The 17432-nt window shown below is 42.2% G+C and overlaps 1 protein-coding gene across 1 annotated transcript in view; it reads left to right on the plus strand.

Annotated features, from left to right (window-relative positions):
- The first annotated feature begins 4383 nt into the window (after window positions 1–4383).
- The window catches only part of apba2b (amyloid beta (A4) precursor protein-binding, family A, member 2b), a 67003-nt gene continuing 53954 nt past the window's right edge, over window positions 4384–17432 (plus strand). The window contains 1 exon segment of the mRNA XM_045708002.1: window positions 4384–4660. The gene's annotated coding sequence lies outside the window, so the exon portion shown is untranslated.

A 17432-nucleotide genomic window follows, 5' to 3' on the forward strand; every position in this document is an offset into this window, starting at 1 on the left:
ATTGTGGGAAATACACATGCAGAGATCATCTGTTCACCCACCCCGCGTCTCACAAAGACACGGCGGTTGGAACCAAAAGTCTCCAATTTGGACTCGAGACCAAAGGACAAATTTCCACCGGTCTAATGTCCATTGCTCTGTTTTTTTGGCCCAAACAAGTCTCTTCTTATTGGTGTCCTTTAGTAGTGGTTTCTTTGCAGCAATTCGACCATGAAGGCCTGATTCACACAGTCTCCTCTGAACAGTTGATGTTGAGATGTGTCTGTTACTTGAACTCTGAAGCATTTCTTTGAGCTGCAATTTCTGAGGCTGGTAACTCTAATGAACTTATCCTCTGCAGCAGCGGTAACTCTGGGTCTTCCATTCCTGTGGCGGTCCTCATGAGAGCCAGTTTCATCATATTGCTTGATGGTTTTTGCGACTGCACTTGGAACAAACTTCAAAGTTCTTGAGATGTTCCGTATTGACTGACCTTCATGTCTTGACATTTCTCTTTGCTTATTTGGGCTATTCTTGCCATAATATGGACTTGGTCATTTACCAAACAAGGCTATCTTCTGTATACCCCCCCTACCTTGTCACAACACAACTGATTGGCTCAAATGCATTAAGAAGGAAATAAATTCTACAAATTAACTTTGGTTTGTTTTCCTTTAAAAAAAAAAAAAATCTTTATCTACCTTAAGTGTCTATTTGCCTCTGCTGTGAATAAATTCTATGACTGACTCTAAGCACTTATGGTGAGTAAATTCACATGTATTCATTCATTTTCACGTACATAGATAAATGTTTTTATGTGAAATAACTCTTATTTTCACACTGATTTAAACTGAGATGATAGAGTTGTTGGGGAAATATTTATTTGGAGTGAATTCAATAATCATGCACCTTTCAGCTGCCTCTCAGAGGAATGCTTTCTCGATCTCTCTCATTGTGAAGAAAAGCAAAATGGCCTTTTGATTTGCAACTTCTGGAAAAATAATTTGAACTTGCTATGCAACAGGACAAATGTATTAATATAAAAATGTATAAACTGATAAGCATATTGAGTGTAATAAGGTTGTTTCAGTGTACTAAAAGCATTTAAGCTTAATTGCATGGACATTTTAAGAAGCCTGTCCAGTCTTATCTATAGTGTTGCAGCAGGCTTTTCTTATTTCCTCAGTGCTGTAGTTCTCCAGGCTGTTAGGAATTGGAGTGAAGAAATGCAAAAGTAGCTTCCTCACAGTTTCTGCATGAATATAAATTCATAGCCTTCAGCATATATTCCTAATGACATTAGTCAGGCTCTTGTTTTAGAACTACATTTCAGGCAATGTGTTTATGTCGCTGACTTTCTGTGGTGTTAAACATGTAATAGTTTAATTTGATGTGAAATACGCACATTCAGTAGCTTTGCCCATCATTTGTCACCAGTCTGGTGCCTAGATCAACTTATCCTCTGCAGCAGAGGTAACTCTGGGTCTTCCATTCCTGTGGCGGTCCTCATGAGAGCCAGCTTCATCATAGCGCTTGATGGTTTTTGCAACTGCACTTGAAGAAACTTTCAAAGTTCTTGAAATGTTCTGGGGTGACTGACCTTCATGTCTTAAAGTAAGTATGGACTGTCGTTTCTCTTTGCTTATTTGAGCTGTTCTTGCCATAATATAGACTTGGTCTTTTACCAAATAAGGCTACTTTCTGTATACCCCCCTACCCTGTCACAACAGAACTGACTGGCTCAAATGCATTAAGAAGGAAAGAAATTCCACAAATTAACTTTTAAGAATGCACACCTGTTATCTGAAATGCATTCCAGGTGACTACCTCATGAAGCTGGTTGCGAATGCCAAGAGTGTGCAAAGCAGTCAAGGCAAAGGGTGGCTATTTGAAGAATCTGAAATATAAAATATATTTTGATTTAACACTTTTTTTACTTACGACATGATTCCAAATGTGTTCTTTCACAGTTTTGATGTATTTACTATTCTACAATGTAGAAAATAGTCTAAAGAAAACCCCTTGAAAAAGTAGGTGTTCTAAAACTTGACTGGTGGTGTATCTTGGTTACATAAGTATTCAACCCTCTGACAGTGATAACAGCTGTGAATCCTTCTGGGTAAGTCTCCAAGAGCTTTGCTCAACTGGATTGTACAATATTTTCACATTATTCTAAAATAAATTATTCATGCTCTGTCAAGATGTTTTTGTGTCTTGCCATAGATTTTCAAGCCGATTTTTAAGTCAAAACTGTAGCTAGGCCACTCGGGAACATTCAATGTTGTCTTGGTAAGCAACTCCAGTGTAAATTTGGTCTTGTGTTTTAGGTTGTTGTCCTGTTTGAATGGTGAATTTGTCACCCAGTGTCTGTTGGAAAGCAGACTGAATCAGGTTTCCCTCCTGTGCTTAGCTCTATTCCGTTTCTTCTTATAAAAAAAAAAACTCTAGTCCTTGTCGATGCCACCACCATGCTTGAAAATATTAAGAGTCGTACTCAGTTGTGTTAGATTTTCCTCAAACATAAAGCTTTGTATTCAAGACAAAGCGTTCCTTCTTTTCTCTCTGTCAATTAGGTTCATTTTGTGGAGTAACTGCAATGTTGTGATTCATCCTCAGTTTTCTCCTATCACAGACATATACGTTTGTAACTGTTTTAAAGTCACCATTGGCCTCATGGTGAAATCCCTCTCAGGCAACTGAGTTAGGAAGGACTCCTGTATCTTTGTAGTGACTGGGTGCATTAATACGCCATCCAATGTGCAATTAATCACTTCACCATGCTCATCTGCCAATAGGTGCCCTTCTTTACAAAGCATTGGAAAACCTCCCTGGTCTTTGTGGTTGAATCTGTTTTTGAAATTCACTGCTTGACTGAGGGACCTTACAGATAATAGTATGTGTGGGGTACAGAGATGAGGTAGTCATTCAAAATCATGTTAAATACTATTATTGCACACCGTGAGTCCATGCGACTTTTTATGTGACTTGTTAAGCAAAGTTTTACTCCTGAACTTATTTAGGCATGCCATAACAAAGGGATTGAATACTTATTGACTCAAGACATCTCAGCTTTTCATTTTTAATTAATTTGTAAAAATGTCTAGAAACATAATTCCACTTTGACATTATGTGGTATTGTGTGTAGGCCAGTGACACACAATCTCAATTTAATCCGTTTTACATTCAGGCTGTAAAACAACAAATTATGTGGAAAAAGTCAAGGGGTGTGAATACTTTCTGAAGGCACTGTAATTATTTCATAACTTGCTACTGGAGGCTAAAATGAATGGATTTTATTGCGTGATATGAAGTAAGATGGTTTCCAATTTCGTCCTCTTTCTGTTATGTAATGTCGTTTTGCTAAATATGATCACTCAATGGCTGCACACGGATGCGTTAGGAAGAATTACTGGCTTATAGATACATTCTCTCCTCATTCAGTGACATTTCTTAAAATTAGTTTTTTTAAACAGAAATGTCACCCTGTTGTGTGACTGGTAATTTCAGGTAAAAAAAATATTTAACCTCATCCAATTATGCAACAATAACATTGTAGTTATTTTTGCCACTACCATAAAAGCACTGGCGGATTTAGGTATTGGCGACATGGGCAGGTAATATCCATGGTGACATTTGCGCGATCGGTTTTCTATCGCTCATTTGCACGTCACGTCAATGATATCATATCACCGTGTGGGACTGTGGGTCAATTAACCTTGTCGGGTTGGGCGCCCTGATTCTAGTTTGTAGGCAGGCTAGTGCCTGGGAAGGTCCCCACTCAGAAGTACGAGATGGGGCGGGGGTAGGTTGACCTCAGGTCTCCACACTGGAAGCCACACTGGAGCTGGGGAATCTATCAAATAGCGCACCTCTAACTTTGTACAGTACTAATGCAATTGGTTTAGTCTTGACTCTTGGTTGACAGTTTTGGGGGATGGGTAATGTATTGATGCTCGAGTGCCAAATCAACACATTTGTTTCTATTTGTCTTTGTTACTTCTTTTTGATATTTATGAGTCTTATTATTGTATATATTTATAAAGTTTAAAATGTTATGATTATTTGTGTTGTTCCAAATGTCTGAATAAATCTTAGTTTTTTTTGGGGGGGGCCCTGAAGGTGGGGTTCGCCCAGGGAGCCATACAAGCTAGAACCGCCACTGCATGATTTGAAAAGTGCAGAAAATATGATTCAGTTTTCTTTCTCTCATCCATGCATGATTTATATTAGGCTATAGATTGGCTATAGATTTGCTTTAGCCTATTAATTGTGACCAACAAAAAATAAATAGGATGGCCAATTATGATGTTTTGTATCATGGGTCGCACTGCACTCTTTTGTAAGCCATTTTTTTTCTCTCTCCATTATCTTTTCAGTCTCGGTGGCTGGGTGGGGTTCGAGTCTATCGCCTCTGGTTGCCGCCACTCCACCGTAACGACCGGAGAAACACAAACGTTTTACAAACTCTGTGGGAAACCCAATGGGGAGAACTGCAGTGGGGTCTTTATACACGTTCCGGGGCCGCTTCAACTGGTACTTATATTTTTCAGATTCCGGGGCTGGTTCGCTTTCTCTCGATGTAATCTGATCCCGTGCAAGTGTCTTGGAAGCATCATCAGCTTTCACAATTCTAAAAGGGAGGTGACTTGAGCGACCGAAAAACATACGTTGAATTCAGCAGGTAAGATAGTGTGGCCTTCATTTATCTACAAAGAAATGTTTGATTTATCATTACCGGTGTGTCGAAAAGAAAGGTGCTTTTTGGTCCATTATTCCTAGAGCATCTTTTGAAGACAGCAGACAGCAACCATGGCATAGGCTCATCATCTGCAACTAGCTCGTTCACCAATATGGATTTTTAACAGCCTGTTCGATACACTTTTAATGCGGGTAAATGTGTCTAATTATCCAATACACGCTACATTCTCCTTTGCTTAAATGCTGGGAATATAAACCTAATCTGAATAAATGTATTGTCAAAATTGTATCTGAAAATTATGGTGTTATATGGAGAAAAACATTCTGTGGCCACATCTACCTCAGATGTTGTCATAATTGTAGCAGGCTGTGCAATAAAGTACCCTAGCCATTGATAAATCTTGAAAAAAAGAATATTTTGTTGACTTGTGTAATTGTAAGGTGATCTATGCCCTCTCTCTCACACACACTCTGTATCTCACACACACCAGCTCCATAATCATGAACAAAAAATGGACTGCTAATGAAAGCTGTCTGCTTTTGATGCTCTTGGGGTTGTTTTCCTTTGTCTGTTGTGTACCACTCAGTTCCAGAGCTAGCCATACAAGAGGACAGAGCAGACAGCACACTCACTGTCATTCTTTTTGGTGTGTTCTATAGAAACTCAAGGAGACATGTCAGGGTTGGTAAACTCAGTGGAGTCAACTCATGTCCGGTCTGTCTGATGCTGCTGCATATTGATAGAAATGTATTTGAAAGCCTACATAAAAGCAAGCCCAACTAAATCTGAAATTGGCCTTTAAATTAGACCAAACCATGTTCTGATTACATTTTGATTGTCCTTTAGTCAGGCTTGGTAGGAATTATAACTGCTTCATGACTGTTGAATTGTGAGATGACACACAGATGACAGCATGTTTGGAATTTTTGCCTTATGGGTTTGATGTCAGTCTTACATGCTGACCAGACCGGACACGTCGCGTGCGCGAGCATCGCAAAATAAATTTAGAAATCCATGTTATTCAATTATTGCACCCACACTGCTCGCGCGTGCCAACGAGTGTCTGCGATGCCAAATAGAACTCCTTTCTATTTCTGACGCAGATCGCACTGCAAGTCCTGCCTTTCCCATCTCCTCATTGGTTTATAGAAGCAGTTACCCACGTGCCATCTCCTCATTGGTTATACCCACGTGGGTGATTGAAAGACGAACTGTTTTGACGGTTGTCGTGGTAATACTATGAAAGTTTATAAGTTCTAAGATGAAAAGGCCTGGAAGGAGGAAAGATTACTAGAAACGATTCGGTTGACCGTTTTATATGTGGATTAATTGTCGGAGTAGAGGACCTAGTGCATTTCAGGTAAAATAACAACTCAATATTTATATCACAGGACAAATTAGCTAGCAACAGCAAGCTAGCTAAATAGGACAAATTAGCTAGCAAGTGCAAGCTAACTAGCTAAATTTGTTTAATGCTTTTCGACCTGTCCCTAAATTAATGTCATTGGTTCAGAGTTTGTTTTGATATTTTAACCTGCGTGTCGTGATCGCGTTTGGTGTAGGGGGACAAAATAAATGTATGCACGATGGCGCACGCACGCAGCCGGTTTGGGTTCCGTGTTAGCTCAATACACATTTTAATGAAGGCCTTGATGTTTTCATTCATATACACTATATATACAAAAATATGTGGACACCCCTTCAAATGACTGGATTCGTCTATTTCAGCCACACCTGTTGCTGACAGGTGCAAAAAATCGAGCACACAGCCATACAATCTCCGTAGACAAACTTTGGCATTAGAATGGCCTTACTGAAAAGCTCAGTGACTTTCAACGTGGCACTGTCATAGGATGCCACCCTTCCAACAAGTCAGTTCGTCAAATTTCTGACCTGCTATTTATTTTTATTTTACCTTTATTTAACTAGGCAAGTCAGTTAAGAACAAATTCTTATTTTTAATGGCGGCCTAGGAACAATGGGTTAACTGCCTTGTTCAGGGGCAGAATGACAGATTTTGTACCTTGTCAGCTCGGGGTTTCGATCTTGCAACCATTTGGTTACTAGTCCAACGCTCTAACCACTAGGCTACGCTGCCGCCCCATGCTAGAGCTGCCCCGGTCAACTGTAAGTGCTGCTATTGTGAAGTGGAAACGTTTAGGAGCAACAATGGCTCAGTCGAAGTGGTAGGTTACACAAGTTCACAGAACGGATCTGCAGAGTGCTGAAGCGCCTAGCGCGTAAAAATCTGTCCTCGATTGCAACACTCATTACTGAGTTCCAAACTGCCTCTGGAAGCAACGTCTGCACAATAACTGTTCGTTGGGAGCTTCATGAAATGGGTTTCCGTGGCCGAGCAGCTGCACACAAGCCTAAGATCAACATGTGCAATGCCAAGCGTCGGCTGGAATGGTGTAAAGCTCGCTGCCATTGAACTCTGGTGCAGTGGAAACGCGTTCTCTGGAGTGATGAATCACACTTTACCATCTGGCAGTCCGACGGACAAATCTGGGTTTGGCGGATGCCAGGAGAATGCTACCTGCCCCAATGCATAGTGCCATCTGTAAAGTTTGGTGGAGAAGGAATAATGGTCTGGGCTGTTTTTCATGGTTCGGGCTAGGCCCCTTAGTTCCAGTGAAGGGAAATATTAAGGCTACAACATACAATGACATTCTAGACGATTCTGTGCTTCCAAATTTGTGGCAACAGTTTTGGGAAGGCCCTTGTCATGCTGAAACAGGAAATGACCCCATGCACAAAGTGAGGTCCATACAAAAATGGTTTGTCGAGATTGGTGTGGAAGAACTTGACTGGCCCGCACAGAGCCCTGACCTCAATCCCATCGAACACCTTTGGGGTGAATTGGAATGCCGACTACGAGCCAGGCCTAATCGCCCAAAATCCGTGCTCAACCACACTAAAGCTCTTGTTGTTGAATGGAAGCAAGTCCCCGCAGCAATGTTCTGACATCTAGTGGAAAGCCTTCCCAGAAGAATGGAGGCTGTTATAGCAGCAAAGAGGGGACCAACTCCATATCAATGTCCCATGATTTTGGAATGAGATGTTTGACGAGCAGGTGTCCACATACACAACGTGACCAAAGGTATTTTGCTTTCAGGATGACTGTAAATTAGATTACAGTAACATGATGACTGATTTTAAAGATGAATAAATACCAATGTTTTTTGGGTTGTTTTACATAATACCCACTGTGCGCACACTGGTTGAATCAACGTTGTTTCCACATTTCAATGTAATTACATTGAACTAACGTGGAATAGACATTGAATTGACGTCTGTGCCCAGTGGGTAGTCTCATATCATGAGCAAGTTCATAACCAAATAACATTTTGCGTGATAATACTTGCTCTTTATTGTGACGTCACATTCGGAAATTCTACTTAGTAAATGGCCATTCTGTCCTAGATTAGGTGTCTGTTTTTAAAAGGGCCCCCTGGGGAGCCGGGCGAAGGTGTGCGGCTCTGGAGACACCTCGTTCCCAGCAGGTGGGCTCACTCCGTGTCCGAGACCAGCTCCACGTTCTGGCTGGCTGGCGCCTGGCGGCCCGCCTTCTCCTGACCCTCTCCCCTCTCCCAACCGTCAGAGAGGGTGCCCCTCTGCTCGTTCCTGTTTTATGTGTGCCACAGGAGCTGAAGGACAAACACTGTGTCGCAGCAGCCTGCTGGCATGCTATTCATGCAGCAGCAGGAGAATTCTAAATTGGACTCTTGCGGATGACAGAGAGCCAAGAGAGAGGTTGTACATGGGGATCTTGTTTTCCTTCTGCTCAGGCTGAGGCTGATGATTATTACGACTGGGACAACTAAGGCTAGGCTTGATCTCTGTTTTTTCAGATAAATGGCTATTACCATATTTACAGCATTATACTGTACACTTAATCAAGATAAGATAATTAGATTCGGCTGTGGTCCTGTGAATGACAGAAGCAAGCTACGTCTTCATAGTAGCCTAATTGAAATGTTATGTTTGAACAGAACCGTTTTCACCTCAAAAGCTACTGTCACACATAGCTGTTTATGATGTATGATGTGTCCTTTCATTTCTTTGCAAGCCAGTCATGTAGGCTACTGATGTCCAAGGCCAGTCAGTTGCCCCCTGGCGGGTTGTGTCCAAGATAAGATGTGTTGGAGAACTCTCTACTGCCTCTTGTGTGTTTCTAGACACGTCTCTCAGCCTGCAGCGCTCCCAAGGAAATCAGTTTGAGAGTTGATTAATGTAGGAACTCGTTTGAGAGATGACAATTACCACCCCAGTTATTGCATGGTATTACTGCCTGGAACATTAGTGTATTTTTGTAGCAGTACAAATGGAAACCTTTTATCAGTAGCTTTTCTATTTTCAGATCATTTAAAATGTCATATGCTATCTCACATTTTTAGATCGCAATCCAGGTGAACAATTTTCGTGATTTGTAACCTGGCTCAGAAAGTAGCAAAAATGGTTTTATATTTGACACACAGACACCTCAATCAAATGTATTTATGAAGCCCTTTTTATATCAGCCGATGTCACAAAGTGCTGTATAGAAACCCAGCCTAAAACCCCAAACAGCAAGCAATGCAGGTGTAGAAGCACGGTGGCTAGGAAAACCTCCCTAGAAAGGCAGGAACCTAGGAAGAAACCTAGAGAGGAACCAGGCTCTGAGGGGTGGCCAGTTCTCTTCTGGTTGTGCCGGGTGGAGATTATAACAGTGCATGGCCAAGATGTTCAAACGTTCATAGATGACCAGCAGGGTCAAATAATAATAATCACAGTGGTTGTAGAGGGGGCAACAGGTCAGCACCTCAGGAGTAAATGTCAGTTGGCTTTTCATAGACGAGCATTCAGAGTTAGAGACAGCAGGTGCTGTAGAGAGAGAGAGTGGAAAACGGCAGGTCCGGGACAAGGTAGCACGTCCGGTGAACAGGTCAGGGTTCCATAGCCGCAGACAGAACAGTTGAAATTGGAGCTGCAGCACGACCTGGCAGACTGGCGACAGCACGGAGTCATCAGGCGAGGTAGTCCTGAGGCATGGTCCCAGGGCTCAGGTCCTCCGGGAGGGGAGAGAGAGAGAGATAATTAGAGGGAGCATACTTAAATTCACACAGGACAAATACTCCAGATATAACAGACTGACCCTAGCCCCCCCGACACAATTATTGCAGCATAAATACTGGAGGCTGAGACAGGAGGGGTCGGGAGACACTGTGGACCCGTCCGACGAGACCCCCAGACAGGGCCTACCAGGCAGGATATAAACCCACCCACTTTGCCAAAGCACAGTCCCCACACCAATAGAGGGATATCTTCAAACCACCAACTTAATACCCTGAGACAAGGCTGAGTATAGCCCACAAAGTTCTCCCCCATGGCATGAACCAGAGGGGGGTGCCAACCCAGACATGAAGATCACGCACCCCTCCTAGGGACGGCATGGAAGAGCACCAGTAAGCCAGTGACTCAGCCCCCAGTAATAGACACCTCTGTATGAATTGTCTGTGAGCTGATGTTTTAAACCTGTGGTAATGTTCCTTTAGAACAGGATGTTAACCCTGCAGGAGAGCTGTCAGCCGTGTGCTATCACTGTGTTATTTACATTTACGTCATTTAGCAGACGCTCTTATCCAGAGCGACTTACAAATTGGTGCATTCACCTTATGAGAGATGTGGCTGTGAATTTGGGATGAGGAGAGTATAATCAGAGGCCACTCTGATCTCATGGCATTGGGCCAGCTTTTTACACTCTAAAACATCCCTGTATGGCCCCATGTATTTCCTTCCTTTAAGAATAGCTTAACTGTTTAGGGGTAATCCATCACATGGCCGCTTTGTGTAGTTGCTTGTCCACAGTTTAAAATGCTCTTGAATTTCGTGGGATTGGTGTGGGCTTTCAATTTCCAGGATGGTTGTAGTATGTCATCAGGACGTGTATGTTGGAAAGGGGATTTGCATGTTTTCTAGAAGTCGTTGCATCACAGGGACAAGCTGTGTGATTACAATCTCTTTATTTTTTTTTTACATTTTGCTGGGGAACTCCGTCAACATCGAGCCCACCTTTAGTCATACTATGCTGTGTGATGGCTTCAGAATACTCTGCTCATCTTCCTTCACTAAAGCGACATAAACTCTCCATCTCAGTCTAATGCTGAAAGTGAACAGAGAAATACAATTTTGGAACATCATTTAAAAGAACTCAAAGTAGGATTATTTCCATTTAGTCAGAATTGTTCATTCAAAAACTGAAGCTTGTGGCTATATATTTGTCTTCAGGCACTGATGTTCATTAATATAAAAGCAAAGTTAAAACGGCAAGTCATCGGGCCTTTTTTAAACGCTCTAGTGGTTAGTGAGTGATGATGGCAGACACCATTATGCCCTGCTAGGAAGATTAGGTAATTAGCAGGGTCACCTGACCTACCTGCTGTGGAGGGATGGGAGGGACTCCGCATCTACCTGTTCAGTTAGCACAGTCTAGTCTAATGAATGATGGGGCTCTTCAAGGGGAAGTCATTTCTCGGTCCACGTAGAGGTTTGATTGTTCAATCAAAGTCATAGCAGGAAGGATGACTTGGTACCAAGTCGTGATACCTGAGACTAGAGGTCCCCCCCCCCCAGATCTTTTACTTTGTGTTGAGGACAGAGAGGGCACAAGGCAGTCAAGGCTGGCTTGGTTAGTGGCATGTTGATCATTTATAACCATCATCCTTCAAAATCCGACGCCTTCTTTAAAGTGTGCTGTTTATCTGCAGGGATGAGAATTGAGGAGCACTCTGATATTCAGCCTTTTTGAGGGTTTCATAGCTAGGGTGGAAAGCCTTTTGATGTGCGCTGAGCAGTTTCCTGGCAGAGGGAAAACGGAGAGCGCCAGCCCCCCTGCCTGTGAATAACTCCCACAGTGTGTGTGTGACTCATATCTGTCTCTAGTAGAGAGCATGTTCCTCCTCATGCTCCTGCTCCTCTGTCAATAACCGCTTTACACTGCTTGCCTGCCACAGTTATTTCCCTTCCGTCTGTTGTTGGCGTCACACTGAACGTACTCACACCCACCTACTCTCCCCGACCCGCCCGGCCGAGTGTGAAGTATGAAAGGAGTGTGCTGCTGGAGGAGATTTGGTCTGTCTCGTCAGTGACCTCTAGCCCTGGTGGATGACCCAGATGAAATGGTTTTCAGCTATGAGAGATGTGGATGTCTGACAGTCCTCGTATACCAGGAGGGCATTGGGTCATATAGGCTTTGCTGAGTGTGCTGAATGAATGCTGAGACATTTACTTCAGTTTTAATGGCCAAGGCTACCAGGACATGGCACTTTTAATCTTTATAGCAACGAGGCTATGCCACACAGCTGTCAATAGTCACACACTGGGTGGAGTGAGGATAGGAGATGAGCGCCTATGTACCTAGGCTATGTATTGTACGAATTTGAAACCCTTACTAGATATAATCTTAGTTAGTTCATTATTTCTGAAGTGCATTTCTATTTTTGATGTAAATGGCACGTTATACAGTAGAAGGGTGTAGGAATTGTGTTATACAGTAGAAATGATCACTTGTTTTTTGAGAAACTTACCCCAGCCACGATAGACTTCCTCATCGCTCATTGTGCAGTGTGGGGGTGTGCAAAAAACCCCCACATGAACAAAAGCTCCAAAAACACCCAAATATTGTACGTCCTTTTAGAAACAGACACACTGTCAGTATATCGATGTACGTCTTTAGATGTTCTACACATGACATTGTTTCCTTCTGAACCTTATCCTCGAGGCTATATTCCACTTTGTGTGACTTGACGGTTTCCCCTACCCAGCTGGGTCATTCTCCGTGTAGCCTGCTGTTAGAGTGGACGGGAGAGTTATTGCTTGAGTTGCAACAGAATTTAAAAAAAATAAAGTGTCTGTTTCTAAAATAACGTTTTTGGTGCGTTTGTTCTTGTTTTTCCAACACCCCCATAATGCACAAGGAGCAACGAGGAAGTCTATTGCGGCTGGGGTAAGTTTCTCAAAAACAAGTGAAATCGCCAAAAAGGTGTTTGTACCCTTCTATAACATGCCATTTAGTGAACCAGTCCTTTAACTCCATTTTACATGTTGTTAACTACAGTAGGGGCTGGCACAGTTACCGTATAACTGTCAGTTATGCAGACTGTCATGATTTTTGACTGCGTCACAACCCTAGCACATTATCTTAGAAGCAGGTTTTATCTGCAAGTATATCTGTGTCATGTAGGCGGAACGAATGCTTCTGTTGAGTTATCTGAGCTTTAAGGAGCCCTGATTCAAATCTGTCGACATTATGTCAATGGCGAGCTGGTGTCTCTCAGAATCAATGAGGTGATATCTGCATGTCATTTCCAGATCCCAGGACATTAGCATTTAAATGAACTAAACCCAATTACAGACTTTCAGAGGCTGAATGGAGCCACCTTTTGGAAAAAGAAAAATTGGCAACAAAAACCTTGAAACCCCTAGAGAAAGCCCCATTCACGCCTGTATAAATCACGGGTGGCACTAAAGGAAAGCTTATTAACACCCCAAGAGGGAGGAAAGGAGAATTCTCCTGTGCCTTCAAAACACCTTCAAATTGAGCAAAGCGTGGAACTAAAAGCATGCAGATCAACAATCCATATTACTCTTTCATCTCGGTTCGATTCTTTCTTTTGTAAAGTAACTGGGGGGGCTGTAGCCTAGAGAGGCCTCATTTATCATTAGTAGTGACAGCAGCTTTGTGACAAGTGTGAGAAACTTTAGCTTCTGCATACATTTAGTCTGAAAGTCCCTGTTATCTACATACTCTTGTTTCTCATAGTAGTTAGTATGTCTGTCTGCTTCTATTTGTCCTTGGGAATTTTTAGGCCTACAGTATGTAGTATGCTAGGCTATTACACTGTATGTAGGTGGGCATAGTGAGGTTGTGTGTGACCTTGCTATACCTATTACCAGTCGTCCTGTACATTGCTGCAGTGGTGGAAAAATTACCCAATTTGTCATACTTCAGTAAAAGTACAGATACCTTAATAGAAAATGTCTCAAAAGTGAAAGTCACCCAGTAAAATACTACTTGAGTAAAAGTCTGAAAGTATTTGGTTTTAAATATACTTAAGTATCAAAAGTAAATGTAACTTCTAAAATGTACTTAAGTATCAAAAGTACAAGTATGAATCATTTCAAATTCCTTTCATAAAGCAAACCAGACTGCACCATTTTTAGGCAGGGGCACACTCCAACGCTCAGACATAATTTACAAATGAAGCATCTGTGTTCAGTTAGTCCACCAGATCAGAGGTAGTAGGGAAGACCAGGGATGTTCTCTTGATAAGTGTGTGAATTGGACCATTTTCCTGTACTGCTAAGCATTCAAAATGTACGTAAACATTTTTTTGTTGTCAGGGAAAATGTATGGAGTAAAAAGTACATAATTTTCTTTAGGAATGTAGTGAAGTAAAAGTTGTCACATTGAAATAGTAAAGTACACATACCCCAAAAAAACGACTTAAGTTGTACTTTCAAAGTGTTTTTACTGAAGTACTTTACATCGCTGGTTGTGGGTCAACAAAGCCCACCTTCGTCTTTGTACTTTCTACGTTATGTCATTATTCCTACTTCGGCTTGACTGTATCCAGTGGACCTGCTCATTAGCTACTGTGTTTCTGGGAAGATTGTATGACATTAACTTTTAGCCGGAGCCCTCTCTCCTCTATCTGCTACAATACACTGCTTACTGCCACACAGCTGGATTGTTTTCTCTCTCTCTCTGCAAGACATGGATATTACGAAGGAAAACTACCCTTTCTGCAGCAGCCATGAAAAGTAAATGTTATTTTAAGTTGTGATTTAACATTGATACATTACACTGCAAAGGGCTAGCCTGCAATTGAATTTCATGTGTATCTAAAAAACTGCAGTAGCTCTTGTATCTTTGGCAGTTTGAAACATTTCGAATGATGGTTAATCAATGCCATGATGGATTTAATTTAGAAACACCAGCTGAGGGAGTTTGATCTATGGCATAGAGAGAGAGGGAGAGAGACTTGGGCTGTACCGACTTCAGACGAGCCCCATCTGCCCACCTCTGTTTGTAGCGTTTGGGCTACACACTAATATGACCCCTCTGTATAAAGGTGGGACTCTCACGTACATGTCTTTTTTTTTCAACTTTAAGACATCCACAGGTCTCACAAGACTTGTCTAAAGGTCCCCCGTACCAGTTAAAAAACAATATGGAAGTACAGTGCATTTGGAAAGTTTTCAGACCCCTTTACTTTTTCCACAGTTATGTTACAGCCTTATTCTAAAATGGATTTTAGAAATGTTTGCAAATGTAAATGTTTCATTTTACTTTAATATCACATTTACATGAATATTCAGACCCTTTACGCAGTACTTTGGTGAAGCACCTTTGGCAGCGATTACAGCCTCAAGTCTTCTTGGGTATGATGCTACAAGCTTGGCACACCTGTATTTGGGGAGTTTCTCCCATTCTTCTCTGCAGATCCTCTCAAGCTCTGTCAGGTTGGATGGGGAGCGTCGCTGCACAGCTATTTTCATTTCCGGCTTAGACTCTTAAATGATATAGATTTATATTTCTGTGCTTCTGCCTTCAAATGGAATCCAATTTAGTTTGATATCTTTCAAAACCATCAGAGAGAAAGCTAGGGTGGGAGAGAAAGAGGGATGAAGAGTGAGTAAGCGAGAGAGAGAAAGAGAAGGGGGGGCAAGCCTTCACAAGACAGACTGCCAGTACGGACTAAGCTCAGACATCTAGCCCTTCCATCCATCTGAATGTGATCTGTTATATCTGGGCAGTGATGGCATAGCTAGAAATATGTAGACATTTTGATTGACACAATATTTCAGAGATTTCATTTGAGCTAGGCCTCATGGTACAAAACGTGATGAAACCTGAATGTACATTTCTGCTTCGTCAATAGGCCTGCTTATGAAGTGCACCTTGTTATCCGTATGCTGTTCAGCACCTTGGACAGGTCCTTTCTGGAGTCAGTTGTAAACACGTTGTTTTGTATCTGAGATCCAAGTGGAACATCTGCTTTGAACTACTGTCTGGTGAAATATCATTAGATTCCTCACTGGGATGATGGGCACACAGATGGAGTGTCACATGTTGAAGGATGCCAAACAGCAGACACATCAAAACCCCAGACGACATTAGGGGTCCTGATATGGGAAAGGGGGATACCTAGTCAGTTGTACAACTGAATGCATTCAACTGAAATGTGTCTTCCGCATTTAACCCAACCCCTCTGAATCAGAGAGGTGCGGAGGACCGCCGTAATCGACATCCACGTCTTTGGCGCCCGGGGAACAGTGGGTTAACTGCCTTCTATCAGATTCATTCGTTGTAATGACTGGGGTTAAAACACTCCTATCAGGGTACGTAATGGCAAAGGGGATGTAATGGTAGAGTAGAAACAAAGATGGATAATAACAAATATTCACAAATGCTTTTTTTTATGTCAACTCTGCATCACATCAAATTGATGTATTCCATCTCGGTGTTAAGGTTTGACTGAACAAATGTCATGCATTTATTTTTCTACTGTACGTATCTGACGCGTCGCTGTGGTTGGGAATAAATGAATATCAAGTGAAAAGTCTGACATGCCTCTGTCTTTCTCGCAGAAGTCATTATTTTTAACAACATTTCAAAAATATTGGATTCTACTTTAGTAGGGGTTTTAGGTCTGACTTAAGTGCCTCAGCCAATGTTATTCTCTCACTCCTGCTCAGAAGTCTCACACTGAGAGGCAACATAGTCTCAGCTTCGCTTGCGGTGCTGTAATTTATATGCCCTCCTACTGACTCGTCATGTGTATCAGTTAGCAAACTCTGCTTACTAGTAGAGGGGGAGACAGGAGGGTAGAGCTGACACAGAACTGTCTTCGGCGCTGAAGTAAGATAGTCGAAATATGAGGACGACAAAGGATGAGTGTTGAACAAGAAGAGTGCTCTTGACTGGGCATTCTTCATAGTGCTCCTTAGTTTCCAAATCAGAACATCAGAATAACCTTGCTTTGTTTTTGCCATGGTGAAGATGCCAGCTCATGCATTCTAATGAGGGAATTAAGAGAAGGCGTTTTGAAGGGAAGAGATAGTGACTGAAATAATATTACAAGCTCTAGTGTCAGCACTTACAGCGTTGAACGTACCCGACCTGTATGTCACCCCTGGTTTAATTCTAATCACATTCGCTTGAGCAAGATGTTAATAACCAGCCTCTAACCTCTATAATGTCTTACCTGGTGTCGCAGAGTCATACTGCCTGGCCATGTATATACCGTAGCGTCCAGGCTAAGGGGAATACATCTAGAGGTCAATGCGTACTATTTTGACCAATAACCGTGTGTTTATCATAGTTCATGCCTCAATCTCTTTCATTTCCTTTCCCGCTGATTGCTGCCGATATGTGTCTACAATATAGAGGAGTCCAATGATTGCTTTGGGATGCAAGGGCAAGGCGTCTCAGAGGTGGGAAACCTTGTATAAAGGTTGATGGGGTGTAAAGTGGCCTTGGAAAAGCTTAGCAATCCTTTTAAAATGAATTGTCTGCTGTAAGGGAGAGGGTAGAGGAGATCGATGGAATAGATTTCCTTCTGGAACTCACCTGGTGTGTGTGTGTGTGTGTGTGTGTGTGTGTGTGTGTGCGCGTGTTCCCCTGGACTGCAGAGATGTCTATATTCTGAGTCAGGCCTTATGTAGAGGATAGTGTACTTTCACTTATTCACCCATTTTAGAATGGAGA

The sequence above is a fragment of the Salmo salar genome, chromosome ssa26, assembly GCF_905237065.1.
Source record: "Salmo salar chromosome ssa26, Ssal_v3.1, whole genome shotgun sequence".
NCBI lineage: Eukaryota > Metazoa > Chordata > Actinopteri > Salmoniformes > Salmonidae > Salmo > Salmo salar.